General features: G+C 44.6%; 1 protein-coding gene and 2 long non-coding RNA genes across 8 annotated transcripts in view; 1 reads left to right on the top strand and 2 right to left on the bottom strand.

Annotated features, from left to right (window-relative positions):
- Nucleotides 1–4,283, bottom strand: part of CHD6 (chromodomain helicase DNA binding protein 6) — a 214,176-nt gene extending 209,893 nt beyond the window's left edge. For 3 of the 6 annotated variants that reach the window (XM_063633846.1, XM_063633845.1, XM_055266599.2), the window contains exon 1: nucleotides 4,179–4,274. The gene's annotated coding sequence lies outside the window, so the exon portion shown is untranslated. Of the gene's footprint in view, nucleotides 1–4,178 lie in introns of all 6 variants that reach the window. The other 3 variants (XM_055266598.2, XM_055266604.2, XM_055266603.2) reach the window with 2 other exon arrangements.
- A 330-nt stretch (nucleotides 4,284–4,613) lies between these two features.
- LOC134735876 (uncharacterized) overlaps nucleotides 4,614–18,116 on the top strand; it is a 37,709-nt gene continuing 24,206 nt past the window's right edge. Inside the window, exons 1-2 of the long non-coding RNA XR_010119441.1 lie at nucleotides 4,614–5,006; nucleotides 11,017–11,109. This is a non-coding gene — a long non-coding RNA (uncharacterized lncRNA). The remainder of the gene's footprint in view (nucleotides 5,007–11,016; nucleotides 11,110–18,116) is intronic.
- On the bottom strand, nucleotides 9,398–13,803 carry LOC134735874 (uncharacterized). Its single transcript, XR_010119438.1, has 2 exons — nucleotides 13,707–13,803; nucleotides 9,398–9,588 (listed from the first exon to the last, which is right to left on the bottom strand). It is a non-coding gene; the product is annotated as an uncharacterized lncRNA (long non-coding RNA).

Raw genomic sequence — 18,116 nt, 5'->3', positions numbered from 1 at the left:
AGGGATAAAAAAATGGAAATCTCCCTTTACTTATTTAAAAAATTCAAATATGCATCCATCACTTTCTACTTATGTTTGAATTCCTGTCCTGGTTATCTTACAATTCTACTTCCTAGCATCCTGACATTTTCAAATACTGTCTTAGTATATTAAGTTCTTTTGAAATAGATAACAAAAGCACCATGGGAGTCCGTTGAAAACTTAGGTTTGTTCCTTGCTAAAATTTCTAAGTCCTTCATTATGACTACAAAGAAAAAAGTTCATCAATTCAAAAAAAAATCCTGATTCTTCAAAATAGGAGCATTAAGTTATATCATTTACACCCCATTACAAATTCTAAAGGTTGCAAAATAGAACAGTAATGGCAAACAACATAATGAATAAATGTAAGAGGATGCACAGAATCACTATTTACTGACTATAAAAACCAACAAATACAGGTACTACAGGCAAAAATAAACATTTTTCTTTGGATTTTATGCAGATGATTTAGTTCAGAAACAGGGACAAGCATGGATATTTTAAAATAACTCCATTTTACTACCTTCAGGACTTTTACGGAAGTAACAGAATTTCTCATGAGGGTATCAACACCTCCACAACATGAACCGAAGAAAAGAATATTTTGGCAAAGGAAAAAGTGACTGCGTTCTCCCTCTGCACTTCATGGTTATTACTGTATCAGGGTACACCTGAACTCCTAAGTGCCCCAGGAAGACTACTCTATGGAGACAAAGGGGGGAAAAGGGTGTCCTCACTGTATTCCAACACTCCTCTTCAGTGACAAATTCCTGAAACGGAAAAGTAAAAATGGATGCACGTGTAGAATTTAGGGAAGGTGTGTTAGCTAACTAACCTAACACCATACCACTAAAATACAACAGTAGGCTTGAGCTTTTAAAAAAATATTTAGAGAGAACTATTGGTGAAAAGGACATGTATTGGATACAGATGATCAGGTTCAAATTCTGGCTCTATCATTGACTAGCTTTATGGCCTTTAACAAGTTACTTCATTTCTCTGAGCTGCAGCCCAGCCTCATGAAGTGGCTATGAAAGCAAAGATACTTTTCCCAACTCTGTAGCCCCAGTATCTGGCTGAGTATTGGACAAACACCAGGTATTCAATCAATGGCAGTTCTTTTTGCTCCACTCACAAGCACGTCACATTCCATTGCAAAAAAAAAAAAAAAAAAAAAAAAAAGTTCTCTAGGGAAGAGGTATCTCAGCTCTGGCTATCATTTTATGTATTTCAAAGAGTTTTCAATATAATAACCTGGTACAGGAGAATGCAGGCAATCCTATGGAATTCAGTCCACCTTTCACTTGAATTAAACTAAAGCTCTGCATGAGCAATGAAGTATAAGAGAATCATTAAATATGTATTAAAAACAAAACTATTTCAAGTCTTCTTATACCAGGCGGGGAAAGGGGAAGGAGGGAGGGAGAGTACAGCCTCCTCAGTTGATATGGATATACTGTTATTTTCCTATACCAAAGATATTTCTGCAGGTAGAATCTTTGAATCCTTAAACTTGTTCAAAGAGATTCAGAACATGGGTGGTCCATGAGTGATCTCATTTAGTAACTACCAATTAAAGTCTTTCCATGAAAAACATAGGCACCTACAGGGAGAATCAAGCCTGATGTTGTGGAACCTCGTGGTATAACACAGGAAGACATAACCACAAACTTTGCTTCGGGCAAAGCCATACTTCCAAGAAAACCAAAACATTTCTTTGAAACTTTTATAAACCAAGGAGCTCTCCAACACATAGTAGCCCAAGGGCCGCCTGTTGTTTCTGATAGGTTTTCTGCAATGTTAGAGCAAAATCACAAATAAGATGTGGTTTCTAATGAGATATGATTCTGCTTCAGGTCTTCTTTGGTATTTGAAATATACAAAAAGTAAATAAATACAAAAACATAACTGCCAAAGGTTCTTCCAGAAATGCAGCAGTTAGTCGTATTTCTCCCACTTCACTTCTAACTTGTCTTTCAATTTTTGTGTGGTTTGCCTTAACTAAGACACTGATGAGTTCAGAGAACTTCCCTAACTACATGAATAATAAATTATAAAAATTATAAAGATATAGAATATTTAAAAGTTGTAAAAATGATCATATTGAAAGAGTTTGCAGTGCTATTAAATGTAACAGAAGAGCTAAATGTGAAAAGCAAAGAAATAGCTGCAGAATAAAAAACGTGACTCCAGGAAGACTGTGATACCACACTGAAGCACAACTCAATTTCGCAACAGATCTAGGTTTACTTCGCCCATGGCCAGACTACACCAAGAACAGTACTATGGTCTGGTTACTATTAGAGAGACTCCAAAGCTAACAAAACGGTGGGGAAAGATGTGTGCAGGATAGCTTTTAGTCACCCTCTAATCAAGAAAAATGTTTAAATTCAAAAGAACTTATAATTCATCTATGAAATCTGCCCTGGAACAAAAAGAACTCCAAAATTAATAATCTTACCACTCTGCATTTTCCCAAGGCCTTTGGTTATAATGATGCATTGCTTATATGAAACCACCTGCTCTCCTTGGCATAAATCATGTTACTTGAGGATTCATGCCTAATCATTTTATCATACACAGATCTCAAATCTTCTTTCTGTTGCCAGAGAGCCTCAAAGTTCACAAAAACTCTCTCTCTGAGGTTGCCAACCTGATTTTCCAATTTGGCTTACAGTCAAACTCGACTGTGCCATGAAATCAATGGGACAGACCCCCAATAAGTTACACAGCTCACATCAGCCTAGGGTGCAAAACCGAGTGGTCTGCCCCGGTTTTTTTCCCCAAACGCCACAAACATATTTCCACAAAGTACATCGAAATTGGGGGCCCATTGGGATGGTACTCTTACATACCATCTGGGAAACAATAATCAAATCTCAGGCAGTATTTCAGACATCCTGAAAACTGTAAATATTTAAAATGTGTATTTTCTGTGTTCGTGGATCTGCCACCAGAAACGAGGAGTTTTCAGGGGGTGGGAAATAAGGCACACACACAGCCCCAGAGAGATGCTCAGAGATGCCAAGGATTCACCAGAAACCTTGGCCAGATTACTAATGGTCCATAAACCCTAATTTGGAGAACAGGGGCCTACGAGCTCAAAATTGAATTATACTGCCTTATTAGATCCCACACGACTGAAACCACAGTCACATTAGTCATAACTGGAACTAGGAATACTTTATGTACACAAATATAAAGTGCCTACTTATGCATTTTTAATTGTATCAAATAAAACTGAAGCTGCAAACAAACTCAAATTTCAATTATCTCACTAGTGAGGGGATTTCCTAATAACGCCTTTAAAAAAAAGCAAGTAGCAGCCAACCCTCTGCACATCCGATAGGCATGTCCCTGGAAATCTGGGCGCAACGGACTCCGTTACTTCTCAACAGCGAAGAAAATAAATACCTTGAAGAGGACAGACAGATCTTTCTTTAAAGCTCCAACGTGCAATCTAATAATGCACAAAACTTGGCAGCGGGGTTGCAGGACCCCTCCAGGGCTCCAATTTTCGGGGCGAGTGCGCGCTAGTGCGTAAGAAGGGGGCGGAGGGGGTGCGCGATCCGAGGCCGCGCAGGGGCCCCCGCCCCCTCCCGGAACAGCAGCCTGGCACCAGCCCACCCTCCTCCACCCCTGCAAACAGACGCAGGACGCGAATAGAGCAACTTCTCCGCGGGGGCGGCGGCGGGAATAGCGGTCACCCCCGCCCCGCCTCAGCGCTGCCGGGCCCGGGGGTCCCACCGCGCCCGCCCCGGGGGGGCCTCCGCACGCCCCGCCCCCGCCCGCCAGGCCCGCGGCCGGGGTCTGCCCGGACCCCCGCCCCTGCGCGCGGCCCGCAGCGGCGCACTCCCAAGGACGGCCGCCCGGCCCGAGCGAAAGCGGGAGCGGGAGCAGGAGCCTGGAGCAGCAGAGGCCGCCCCTCTCCCCAGGCCGCAGGCCGCCGGCCGCCGCCTGCCCTCCGCCAGGCCGCCTGCCCGCCGGCCCCGCTCGGACCCCAGCCCGGCCGGGCCTGGACGTCGCCGCAGCCCCTCATCCCGGCTCCATTCATAGGGGCACCCTAACCCGGCCGGCGGGGCGGGGCCGGGGACCCGCGGACAAAGCCGGTCCGCCGAGGCCAGGGAGGAAAATAAAAAGTTAAGAGAAGAACTTACCTAAAATGGCTCCTGCAGCAGCCAAAATACAAACAGCTATTATTTGGTGAAGTTTAGCTTAGACACCCTGCAAGGACACCCTAACCCATCTCGGGCCCGCCTTCCCTGTCGCGCCATTGGGCTTCGCCGGTCCAAAACACAGAACCATTGGTCATCCCGGCTGCCGCTCAGACAGAAGCCCATTTCAAGCTTGCTTGCAGGGGCGAGTGATGGGCTCGCTCCATTGTGCTCGTATTTGCATGGATGTGATCGCGGCCTTGATTGGCTGGCGCTGAGACCGCCCCGCCCCCTGCCTCGTGCCCCCCGCCTTGGAGACGCCGCTGCGCGCGGCCCCGCCCCCCCGGGACTAGCGGCGGGGCCACGGGGGCGGGGCGGGGCTGGGGTCCCGCGGGCCGAGGGGGCGGGGCGGGGTCCTGCACACTACAGAGCGCAGGCAGGGGGCGGGGACCTGGGGCGCGCGCGGGCGCCGGCCGGGGTTCAGCCCGCAGGTGGAGGTCTCTCAGGTAGCTGGCTAGCGATCTGGAAGACCCGGGGCTGGCGTCTCCGGGGGTGGGAGAGGATGTGGCTGGGGTCCCGCGACACAGGGGTTCCGCAGGGGCCGAGGTCACGCGGGCAGATGCAAGGAGAGGCGAGGGACCCGCAGGTCAGGAAAAGAAGATCCTGAGTGGCCAAGCGAACGGAGCAGCCTCCACCCGCGTCTCCTGCCGCTCAGCCCGGCTCCCTGGTACTCCTGGCTCCCGACAGGCTTCTTCCCAACGCCCAGCGCGCCCGGGAGTTTTCCAGCCCCGGGGACCCTGCAGCGCCTTGGATAGATCTCCGTGAAATCAGGTGTCGAGCTATGGTGCATTTATTTTCGGGCCTGTCGCCCCTGCCATCCTTGTAGCATCCTCAAGGACAGGGCCCAGTGTTTGGCAGAGATTCAACTAATTGTTACACTCTCGAATTCATTCGTTAGCGGCTAATCTTTGAGTGCCCACTAAATTCCAGACATTGATATAAAACGGGATGTTGCGGTCAACAAGACAAAGCCCTTGCTTTCATGGAATAGGCGAAAGACTAAATACAAGGGGTAGGTAGTGATAAATGCTGTAAAGAAAATAGATGGAAGAAGGAGGGAAATTAGACCAGGGTTTAGGAATTAGGAAATTCCTAAATGATGAAAGAAGGGATGGAGAGTTTGCCCTGCCTGGCTGAATACTCTGTGTGGCATCTCATTACTGCCCCCTCCCACCCTAACCTTGGCAGTCACCTGCCCTCCTCGCGCCCTGCTTGCCCATCGTGTTTCCTAAGCACCCACTAAAAAACTGATTGGATTCTGACTGTAGAGGCTCATTCTACCTCAAAGCAGAAATGATCTGAGTCTGATGATTCTAAGAGCAGTTTGTGGCATACATTTAGGATAAGCACATTTTGACTGTGTCAGGGGCCATGATAATGATTTAGCAGAGCCTTACTGTACCCCCAGAGAGAGAATATTTTTAGCTTCTTTGAAATCCCAGTTTTCCGATGGCTTTCAGCCTGTGGCCCTAACTCTCTTCTTAGTAACACTCTTCACTTCTTGGCAGACACAAGAGATTTCTCCAGCTTGAAAACAGAGGCAGCAGCCCCCTGCTGCCTATCTCTCTCATCTGTGTGCATTTCTGTCAGTTGACTCAAGGCTGGCCAAGTTGTCTCATGGTCTTTCTTTCTTGTCTTTCTTCCTCCCTTAAACAGATATTTATTAGGCACCAATTATGTTCCAGATATTGTTGTAGACACAAGGGATGCAGCATTAAACAAGACAAATAATGTCTTTGCCCTCAAAGAGCTTGCAATCTAGTTGGGGGTGAGATAGAGAGTTACGCATAGATCCTGAGGATCTCCAATTTTGCCAAGCTGCTGGTGAGTGAGTAAACTGAGGGCTACCTGCCTGCTGCTGCCTCTTGGGGACAGCATGCTTGACCTTCTGAACCAGCTGCTTCAGGAGCTGAAGTTGAAGCTGAGGCAGGACCAGGCAGCTGGTAGCCACAGCCTCTCCAGCTCAAACACCAGAATCACAGGTTCCAAAGCTCTCAACAGTGCCCATGGGAGTCTTGGCTCTCATGTCTTGAAAGAGGTTGGGAGCAGAGTTGTTGTTTTTTTTGTTTTGTTTTGTTTTGTTTTGTTTTGTTTTGTTTTTGAGACGGAGTCTCGCTCTGTCGCCCAGGCTGGAGTGCAGTGGCGCGATCTCGGCTCACTGCAAGCTCTGCCTCCTCGGTTCACGCCATTCTCCCGCTTCAGTCTCCCAAGTAGCTGAGACTACAGGCACCCACCACCACGCCCGGCTAATTTTGTTTTTGTATTTTTAGTAGAGACGGGGTTTTACCGTCTTAGCCAGGATGGTCTCGGTCTCCTGACCTCGTGATCCGCCTGCCTTGGCCTCCCAAAGTGCTGGGATTACAGGCGTGAGCCACCACGCCCGGCCAGGGAGCAGAGTTTTATCAGACAGTTTTGGTGGGTCCTATGTGGGAGTCACATGGCCCTCCCTTTGCATAATAAAGCCTCTTGCCTGCAAAAATTGAAATAACATAAATGAGGTGGGACTCTAGACAGACAGAGCAGCATGTATATATACCAATGCAAGAGGCAGCCTGGGGGGGTGTGAGAGCAAGAGGGAGATGGAAGATAGACTTGTCAGTAATTGCTGTTCTTAAACATTGAGAAAAGTCAGCAGCACATAAGAAGTTAGATATACAGAGAGACACAATATTAAGTCACCAAAAAAGAAATCAATAGAAGTATATGATTGAGTCACAAATGAGTGGGACAGGTACAAGCAAAGGAACGGTCTCGGGACTACATTTAGGAGAGGTGGCAGGCTTGACCTTATCCAATGAGAATCAGGTCTGCAGAACTGAGAGGAGTTAGTGGAGTCTGACCCAAGGTACTTCAGCAGGAACCAGTGGGGAGGAACTGAAGGGGAAAGGGAAACAGAGACAGCTAAGTTGCTTTTAGCTATACCCATTCATGGCAGTGTCTTGGCCTGCGTCTCCAGAAACAGAGCCTGATTCTATAGGGCAGGAGTAAAGCAAAAGGAGTAAAGTGGAGGGGAAGGAAGAGCCAATACCAGGATGGTTATTAATCTGGCCTCCGCTAAGTATGGCTGATTGCTTCTGCTCAAGGGATTATCCTCTGAGAAATATAAAATGAGTCTCAGAATAGCCTATGGGAGGGGGAACAGAAGGAAATTTATCCATCAGCTCATCTTATTGGATAAAGACTCACACCAGTTGTTCATGCATAGGTGCCAAGTGGGCTTCTGCAGTGTCCCAAAACTCAGTGTCAACAGGGAACCTAGCAAGAGGCACGTGGCAGGGCCACAAGGCAAAGTGCTGTCAGGGTGCAGCTGTGTGAAGTCAGATGGTGCCCACGCAGAGCTTGATGCCACAGCAGCTGCTGGAACGAAAGATGATTGATGCTACAAGGGTGATGCCAGTGATGCACAAATTTTTGTACCATATAGCGTGCCCCATTTCCAAAGGGCCCCAGAAAAGCAATCCTTGGGAGCTCTGAAGGGAGCCACAGAAGGGCTACCAGCAGTTCTGGAACTTTCTTATAGTCACTCCACAAAGGAAGAGTTGCATCCCACCCGACTCTGTTCTCTCTTGCTTTCATGCCTCTGTTCACTTGTCTGTTTCCTCTATTAGACCATGAGCTTCTTTGTTGTTCTTGTTAATATATCTGTGGCAGGAAAAACAACTCTTTTCACCAGCCCATTTCATTTTCCTCCTAGGCTCATAAAAAAATTACATTTCTCAGTAATCAGGTAGACCCATGTGACTGAGCTTTGGGTAATGGAATCTGGACAGAAGTGGTAGATATATCCCATTTCTGGACATCCCCTAAAAACTCCCGTGAGATCTTCCAAACTTCTCCTTTCCTCATTCCTGGCCAGATGCAAAAATACTGAGTGGAGGAGTCAGAGGCCCCAGAAAATGGCAGTGGTGGCTCACTGCATGGACTAGAACCTCTGTGCTCACTTGCACTGGGTTGTGTTGTAAGCAAGAAATGTCATAGTGTCAAGTCACTGAAATGTGAAGGTGGTCTGTCACAGCTATTAGCATACCCTGTCTGATACAGTACATGTCTAACTTCATTTGATTCTGTGTCACTCCAGGGCAGGGACTGTGTTTGTAACTCAAGCAAAATTGCAATGCGTGGCACATAGTAGGCATTTCTTGAAATATGGACAAGAGTGAATGAGCTGATACTTGAGCCTGGTCTTAAAGATCAGAGGTAGAATGCCAAGCAAGGTGGCAAGTAGAAAGTGTTCCATGAAGGAGGTGTAGCATGTGTAGAGGTAGAGAAACTAGGGAAAATAGAGTCCTCAGCCCTGCAGAAGGGTCATGGATATGGTTAGGGTGAGGCTAGAGAGAAGACAAGGACCAGATCACAAAAAGTCTTGTATGTTACATGAAGGAGTTTGAAATTTATCCTTCAGGAATCATTCAAGGATTTAAAACAAGAATGTGATGTCATCAAGTTTATCTTTAACAAATATCTCTCTAGCTACCTGGAAAAGGATGGATTAGAAAGGGAGAGTCAAAAATACAAAAAATTTTTAAAGCAACATTTCATCCTTCCCAAGTTATTTGTCCCATAAGATGTTCCACCAAAAAGAGGTTTTGGGGACAAGTTAGTTTGGGAAGTTGAGTATACTGTAGCCCCTCCTGGAGGTTCTTGGAGATTCCTGTTCACATATTAAAAACCCTGAGAGGTCCTACATTAATGAAATCTGTTAAAGTTTAATGTAATAGTTCTCAAAATTATTTGACCACCGAACACTTTTTTCATTGAACACCTATTAAAAGTGGTATCATGGCCAGGAGTGGTGGCTCATGCCTGTAATCCCAGCACTTTGGGAGGCCGAGGTGGGTGGATCACGAGGTAGGGAGATCGAGACCATCCTGGCTAACACGGTGAAACCCTGTCTCTACTAAAAATACAAAAAATTAGCCGGGCGTGGTGGCGGGCGCCTGTAGTCCCAGCTACTCGGGAGGTTGAGGCAGGAGAATGGCGTGAACCCGGGAGAGGGAGCTTGCAGCGAGCCGAGATTGCGCCACTGCACTCCAGTCGGGGCGACAGAGCGAGACTCCGTCTCAAAAAAAAAAAAAAAAACCAACAAAAAAACAAAAACAAACAACAAAAAAACTGGTATCACTTAGGACTCAATTTGGCTGCATAAATATGAGAAAACGATATAATAAGATTAAAGTTTATTTCTGTCTTAAAGAAAAGAAATTTGGGAAGCAGGCCGTCCAGGGGTGGCATGGCAGCTCTCTGGTACCTTCAGGAACCCAGGCTTCAATATTTTTGCTCCATTATCCTTAGCTTTCATTCCCAAGGTCACTTCATGGTCCAAGATGGCTGCTGGAGCACCAGTCCACATGTCCTTGGAAGGAAACAGGAAAGGCAAAGTGGAAAAAGGGTAGTTGAGTCCCTTAAACAACCTTCCTGGAAATACTACACACTTTTGCTTGTGTCTCATTGTCCAGAACTTGGTCACATGACCATGCCAAGCTGCAAAGGAGGCTAGGAAATCTGGTCTTTTAGTTTGCTTTTCTATGTGCCAAGTTAAGAATTGGGTCGGTCACTAAAGAGTTGAGAGACTCAACTAGCAGTTTCTGGCATAATGCCCCACAGAAATAATGTTCCACGGAGCCTAAATTGGGATAAAATGACTAACTAAGGAGATTGATTTTTTAAACATTTTTAGCAGCTTTATTGTATAATTCACATACCATACAATTTGCTTACTGCAAGTATACAGTCTGACGATGTTTAGTAAATTTATACAGTTGTGCAACCATCACCACAATCCAGTTTTAGAATATTTCTGTCACCCTCAGAAGTTCCTTGTTCCCTCTTGCAGTCAATCTCCACTCCCACCCCCAGGCCTGGGAAACCATTGATCTGCTTTCTTCTTTAGAGTTCTGCCTTTTTGAGAAATTTCATATAAACAGAATAGTACAATATGTAATCTTCTGTGTCTGGCTTATTTCACTTAATGTAATAATTGTGTGGTTAATTGTGTTGTAGAGTGTTTTGTCAGTTTGTACTTTTTAAAATTGCTTGAATGGCATTCCATTGTCTGCATATGCCACCTTTTATTTATCACTTACCAAATGATGGACATTCGGATTATTTCCACATTGGGACTATTATGAATAATGCTGCTATAAACCTTCAAGTAGAAGTCTGTATGTGAACGGACATATGTTGTCATTTCTCTTGGGTAGATGCCTAAGGAGACTGGTGTTTAAAACTGAATTCGTTCACTGAAAAGACATTTATTGAGTGCCTATTACTGACAAGTACTGTGCTAGATGCCAAGAATACAGTAGTGAATAAAATTTGACACAAACTCAGCCCTCACAGAGCTTGCAGTCTATAGAAGAGAAAGGCATTAGTCCAGTAGTCATGCGAACAAATGTAACATTACAGCAGTGGTAAGTGTGTGCTATAAAGGAGGGGTATAAGATGCTGTGAGAGATTATGCTAGAAGGATCTGCCTTTGTCAAGGAGGTCAGGAAAGCTGCCCTTGAGCTGAGTTCTGAAGTATGTGAGAATGTAGTCACTCTGATTTCTGTCTTTCAAAGTAATATCTTAGGAAGCCATGTACTTATTTCCAATAATGCCGCCCTTGCAAACATGTCTGAGCCAGTTTATAGATATACTGGTCTTGGGCCTATTTGTGCTTAGATAAAGTCTCTGTTTTAATCTCTCAGAGTTTTTGGAAACTGTGAAGCAAGCACAACGCACTGTCAGTAAAGGTACCTTTTCAGTCATCTCTCTCTCTCTTTTTTTTTTTTTTCTTCAGAGGCAGGATCTTGCTGTGTTGCCCTGGCTGGTCTCAAACTCCTGGCCTCAAGCAATCCTTCTGCCTTGGCCTCCCCAAATAGTGGGATTACAGGTATGAGTCACTGCCCCCGGCCCATCTCTTATATTATTTTCTGTATGTTTGAAATATTTCATGATTAAACATCTTAAACATATACTTTTTAGTTCCCTTGAGAATTGTACCTGCCAAGCAGCCCAGCCTGTCTTGTCAGACCCTGACCTTGTTCTCTCTCTATGGGAAGAGGAGTCATGATCAGAAGGTGATTTCTGGAACCGGAACTGAGGGGATGATGCTAATAGCCAGTATTCTGGAACTACACTGGTCCAATCCCTGTATCTCTACTGTAGGGGTGAATCTGCCACGAGGCATCCTCCTGCCAGAAGATCCATTCTCCAGCACAAAGCTGGATAAGACTAGTTAAGCCCACAGGCTTTGAAGCCCTACAGATGTGGTTCAAATCTCAGCTTTACCACTAGTGTCTTTAAGAAAGTCACTTAGGCCAGGCATGGTGGCTCATGCCTGTAATCACGGCACTTTAGGAGGCTGAGGTGGGTGGAACACCCAAGGTCGGGAGTTTGAGACCAGCCTGGCCAACGTGGTGAAACCCTGTCTCTACTAAAAATGGAAAAATTAGCTGGGCTTGGTGGCACACACCGCTGTAATCCCAGCTACTCAGGAGGCTGAGGCAGGAGAATTGCTTGAACCTGCAAGATGGAGGTTGCAGTGAGCCAAGATTGTGCCACTGCATGCCAGCCTGGGTGACAGAGTGAGACTCCATCTCAAAAAAAAGGAAAAAAAAGAAAGTCACTTAACTTACAGTTTCTTGATTCCAATAATAGGGTTGTTGTGTGGATTAAATGATTCATGCAAAGTGCTTAGCACATGGCAACTGCTAAACAAATTGGTTATTAATATATAATTATTACAGCCTTTCCTCTGCCTCCCATTTCCCCATGTTCTGTATAGACTTTCCCCCTTCGTCGACCTGCTGTTTTTGAAACATATTAATTCCATTGATTTAACTGAAGTCAATCTCCGTTCTTGCATTTGGCTTGGGGAACCTTCCGTCTTTTGGAGTGCCTTCTGCTGATATATGGCCTCCATCCCTCATGTATTAATCTCACTGATTTAACTCTTACAGTGCCACAGAGCTCTCACTGTCACCCATGTGTAGCACTACTGCTATTTTGATATTTTAAATCCAAGGTTATATATAAAAATGACTGTGGTCCCTTTCAGTTACTATGATTTATGGAAAATCACACCTCAAATGTTCTTGGGCAGGATTTTTCAAAAACGCTGGTCACGCTACCTTGAAACAGCTTCGTAAATCCTTCATTCTTGCTCAGCAGTGTACTTCCCTGCAATGACCATTAGACAGTTTCAGCCATAAAAACTTGTTTAAGGCTGGGCGCAGTGGCTCATGCCCATAATCCCAGCACTTTGGGAGGCCAAGGCAGGTGGATCACTTGAGGTCAGGAGTTCGAGACCAGCCTGGCCAACATGGTGAAACCCCATCTCTACTAAAAATACAAAAATTAGCTGGGCTTGGTAGTGTGTGCCTGTAACCCCAACTGCTTGGGAGGCTGAGGCAAGAGAATCGCCTAAACCTGGGAGGCGGAGGTTGCAGTGAGCTGAGATAGCACCACTGCACTCCAACCTGGGCAATAGAGCAACACTCTGTCTCCAAAAAAAAAGAACACAACAACAACAACAAAAAAGTTCTTAAACTTTTTACTAAGCCTCAAGTTGCTGTAGAATCCTTTTCTTTATGTGCACACAGTCTACCATCAACATTACTGACCAATTTGGAGAGGCTACCATCTGAAAACTGGTAATAAAAATAAGCAACACTGTTTTACATACTAGAAACAAAAAACTATAGTTTTAAAAAATTAATTAGTTTCCATGTTTTTGCTGAGGCGAAGCATGGTAACTGTCCTTCCAGTTGGCCCCCAGTGATACTCACTTGCTGTGATTCAAACACTTATACTGCCCTCTCCCATACTGAATAGAGCTGATTTGTGTATGTAACCAGTAGGATATTGCAGAAGTGACAGAGTGTAACTTCCAATGCTAGTCTTAAATGGCATTGCAGCATCTGTCTTGCTCTTTTGGGTAATTTGCAATGGGAAGAGTCCATTGTCATGACATGAGGACATTCAGTCAGCCTTATGGAAAAAGTCTTTGTGGCAAGGACTCAAGGCCTCTTGTCAGGAACCATGTGAATGGGCCATCTTGGAAGAAGATCCTTCCATCCATGTTCCCAGCCAACATTTTGACTGCAGCCTTATGAAAACCTAAGTCACTCTCAAATTCCTGACCTATGAAAACTATGTGAGATAATAAATGTTTATTGTTGTTTTTAAGCCACCAAGCTTTGGGGATAATTTGTAATGCAGCAATAGATAACAGTATTTCCTTGGGTGATACAACTGACAGCTATCATTCAGTTTCTGTATATGTAAAATGTGCTCAGTTATTGTATAAATTTGCCCCACATTTTGAGCGTTTTCTTAACATATGATCTACATCCAGATATTTAGGTTATTCTATGACTCATTTCAGTCCCATTCAGCAAACATGCTGTATTAGTCTGTTCTCACACTTCTATAAAGAACTACCTGAGACTGGGTAATTTAGCAAGAAAAGAGGTTTAATTGACTCACATTTCTGCAGGCTGGACAGGAAGCATGATTGGGGAGGCCTCAGGAAACTTACAATCATGGTGGACGGGCAAAGGGGAAGCAAGCATGTATTCACGTGGTGGCAGGAGAGAGAGAGAGAGAGAAAGAGAAAGGGGAAGTGCTGCACACTTTTAAACAACCAGATCTCATGGGAACTCATTCACTATCATGAGAACAAAAAGGAGGAAATCTGCGCCCATGAGCCAATCACCTCCCACCAGGTCCTTCCCCTAACATTGGGAATTACAATTCAGCATGAGATTTGGTTGGGGACATAGAGCCAAACCATATCACATGCATTGCCTACATGTTTCAAAGCCTGTTCATAACAGAAAACTCCAGATCAACCATCAGCAATTTGAACGAAACTGATGGCAGTAAGTTGTTTTTCTCCATCCAATTCCATTTATTGTGAATGATTCTTATGCTTTCATGATTGTAGTTAAAATTCTGGATGCCAGGAAGTCCAGCTCATACCACTTCTTTTGCTTCTTTTTGGAATATATGCCAGAAGGGAATAAAGTTGGAGAGAAGGATGCCCCCATGTTACTAAAACATGCACTGTTACATTGATAGTTCATAATAGCTAATTTTATTGCATAATTAATATGAACTAAGCACTGCTTTTAAAATTTTTAAAAATAATTTCAATTTTTATTTTAGATTCAGTGGGTACATGTGCAGGTTTGTTACATGTGAATATTTTCTGATGCTGAGGTTTGGGGTATGAATGATCCCGTCACCCAGGTGGTAAGTATAGCACACGATAGGAGTTTTTTCAGTCCTTCCCTCCTTCCTCCTTCCCACCACTAGTAGTCCCCAGTGTCTATTGTTCCCATCTTTATGTCCATTTGTACCCAATGCTTAGCTGCCACTTATAAGTGAGAACATTTGGTATTCGGTTTTCTGTTCCTACATTAGTTAGCTTAGGATAATGACCTCCAATTACATCCATGTTGCTTCAAAGGACATGATTTTATTCTTTTTTATGGCTAGATAGTATCCTATGGTGTATATGTATCACATTATCATTATCCAATCCACCATGGATGGCCACCTAGGTTATTCTATGTCTTTGCTCTTGTGAATAGTGCAGTGACGAACGTATGAGTGCATGTGTCTTTTTGGTAGGATGACTTATTTTTGGGGGGCTATATACCCAGTAGTAGAATTGCTGGATTGAATGGTAGTTTTGAGTTATTTGAGAAATCTCTAAACTGCTTCCCACAATGGCTAGACTAATTTACATTCCCACCAACAGTGTATAGGTGTTCCCTTTTCTCTGAAGCCTTGCCAGCATCTATTATTTTCTGACTTTCTACTAATGGCCATTCTAACTGGTGTAAGATGGTATTTCATTGTGGTTTTGATTTGCGTCTTGATGATTAGTGATGTCGAGCTTTTTTTTGTTATATGTTTGTTGGTCACTCATATTTCTTCTTTTGAGAAATGTTTGTTCATGTCCTTTGCCTACTTTCTTTATTTTTTGGAGGCAGGATTTCATTCTGTTGCCTAGGCTGGAGTGCAGTGGTGCGATCATGGCTCACTGCAGCCTCAACCTCCTGGGCTCAAGCAATCCTACATTAGTCTCCTGAGTAGGTAGGACTACAGGCACATGCCGCTACATTGTATTTTTTTTGTAGAGATGGGGTTTCACAATGTTGCCTAGGCTGGTCTCAAACTTCTAGGCTTAAGTGATCTGCCTGCCTTGGTCTCCCAAAGTGCTGGGATTATAGGCCTGAGCCACTGTGCCTGGCCCTTTGCCTACTTTTTAATGGGGTTGTTTGTTTTTGCTTTCCTGATTTGTCGAAGTTCCTTACAGATTCTGGATATTAGACCTTTTTTAGATGCATAGTTTGCAAATATTTTCTCCCATTCTGTAGGTTGTCTGTTTACTTTGTTGAAAGTTTGTTTTGCTGTGCGAAAGCTCTTTAGTTTAATTAGGTCCCACTTCTCAATTTTTGTTTTTGTTGTGATTGCTTTTGAGGACCTAATCATAAATTATTTCCCAAGGCCAATGTCCAGAATGGCATTTCCTAGGTATTCTTCTAGGATTTTCTTATATAGTTTGAGGTTTTACATTTAAATATTTAATCCATCTTGAGTTAATTTTTTTTTTTTTTTTTTTTTTTTTGAGATGGAGTCTCGCTCTGTCGCCCAGGCTGGAGTGCAGTGGTGCGATCTCGGCTCACTGTAAGCTCCACCTCCCGGGTTCACGCCATTCTCCTGCCTCAGCCTCCCGAGTAGCTGGGACTACAGGTGCCTGCCACCACACTGGCTAATTTTTTTGTATTTTTAGTAGAGACAGGGTTTCACTGTGTTAGCCAGGATGGTCTTGATCTCCTGACCTCGTGATCCGCCTGCCTCGGCCTCCCAAAGTGCTGGGATTACAGGCGTGAGCCACTGCGCCTGGCCTATCTTGAGTTAATTTTTGTATATGGTTAAAAAGTATGGGTCCAGTTTCATTCTTCTGCTCATGGCTAGCCAGCTATCCCGGCACCATTTATCGAATAGGGAGTCTTTTCCTCGTTGCTTACGTTTGTCGACTTTGTCAAAGATCAGATGGCTGTAGCTGTGTGGCTTTAATTCTGGGTTCTCTATTCTGTTCTGTTGGGCCGTGTGTCTGTTTTTGTACCAGTACCATGTTGTTTTGGTTACTGTAGCCTTATAGTATAGCTTAAAATTGGGTAATGTGATGCCTCTGGCTTTGTTCCAAGCACTGTTTTAAATGCTTTACATGTATAAAATATTTAATTCTTACAAACAAAAAGTTATTACCCTCATTTTACAAATAGTAAAACTGAGGCACGTCACTGGAAGGAAGGCTGCAGAGTCTAGAGCTATCACCATCTCTGTCCATCAGCCACAAGCCCAGGTGCCAAAGTGCAGCAGTAGCTGCCACACCAATAGCAGTTCAGTCCAGTGTCTTAGCTTTCCTAGGCTCCCACTCTAGGTATCACAAGCAAAAACAAGGCTAGGATTTGACAGAAGGAAAAGTGAAAAGAAAGCACCAACAAAGCATACAAACAAAAATATTTACAGAACACAGATGCTGTGATTGTTAATGTTATGTGTCGACTTGACTGGGCTAAGGGATGCACAGATAGCTGGAGAAACATTTCTGGGTGTGTCTCTGAGGATGTTCCCAGGATAAATTAGCATCTGAATCAGTAGACTTAATAAAGAAGATTGCCCTTACCAATGTTAGTGGGCATCGTCCGTTGAGGGCCCAAGTAGAATAAAAATATGGAAGAAGAGTAAATTCCCCCTCTCCTTGAACTGGGACATTGGAGCTCCTGGTTCTCAGGCTTTGGATTCTGAAAACTACACCTGCACTCCCCTCACCTCTACTCTCTGTTCTCAGGCCTTCAGGCTTGAACTAGGAATTATATCATAAGAGCTCCTGGTTCTCAGGCCTTTGGACTCATACTGAATTAAACCACTGGATTTCCTGGTTCTACAGCTTGCAGGTGGCAGATAGTGGAAATATTCAGCCTCCATAATCATGCGAGCCAATTCCTATAATAAATCTTCTCGTGTGTGTGTGTATGTGTGCATGTGTGTATGCTTGTGTGTGTCCTATTGGTTCTATTCTCTGGAGAACTCTAATTCAGATGTCTTACAGTAATTTTAAAAGATGAGACCAGGCGTGGTGGCTCACGCCTGTAATCCCAGCACTTTGGGAGGCTGAGGTCGGCGGATCACCTGGGGTCAAGAGTTCGAGACCAGCCTGGCCAACATGCCAAAACCCCGTCTCTACTAAAAATACAAAAATTAGCCTGGTGTGCTGGCAGGCACCTGTAATCCCAGCTACTCAGGAGGCTGAGGCGGGAGAATTGCTTGAACCCGGGAGGCAAAGGTTGCAGTGAGCCGAGATTGTGCCAGTGCACCCCAGCCTGGGGGACAAGAGTGAAAATCTGTCTCAAAAAAAAAAAAAAAAAAAAAAAAAGAATAGGACCGGGCGTGGTGGCTCACACCTGTAATCCCAGCATTTTGGGAGGTGGAGGTGGGCAGATCACCTGAGGTAAGGAGTTCAAGAACAGCCTGGCCAACATGGTGAAACCCCATCTCTACTAAAAATACAAAAAAATTAGCCAGGCATGGTGGCAGGTTCCTGTAATCCCAGCTACTCAGGAGGCTGAGGCAAGAGAATCATTTGAACCTGGGAGGTGGACGTTGCGGTCAGCCAAGATTGCGTCAATGCACTTCAACCTGGGTGACAGAGTGAGACTCCATCTCAAAAAAAAAAAAAGGATGAACAGCGATAGCTTAGCTTTACTGGCTTAATGGTTCTCCAAGTGTGGTTCCTGGACCAGCAGCAGCATCTAGGAACTTGGTAAAAATCCAAATTCTTGGACTCAACCCAAACCAACTGGATCAGAAAGTTTGGGG

This window comes from Symphalangus syndactylus, chromosome 24 (genome assembly GCF_028878055.3).
Source record: "Symphalangus syndactylus isolate Jambi chromosome 24, NHGRI_mSymSyn1-v2.1_pri, whole genome shotgun sequence".
NCBI lineage: Eukaryota > Metazoa > Chordata > Mammalia > Primates > Hylobatidae > Symphalangus > Symphalangus syndactylus.
Note: the sequence above shows the minus strand (reverse complement) of the source record. Positions and strands in the feature narration are given on the sequence as shown.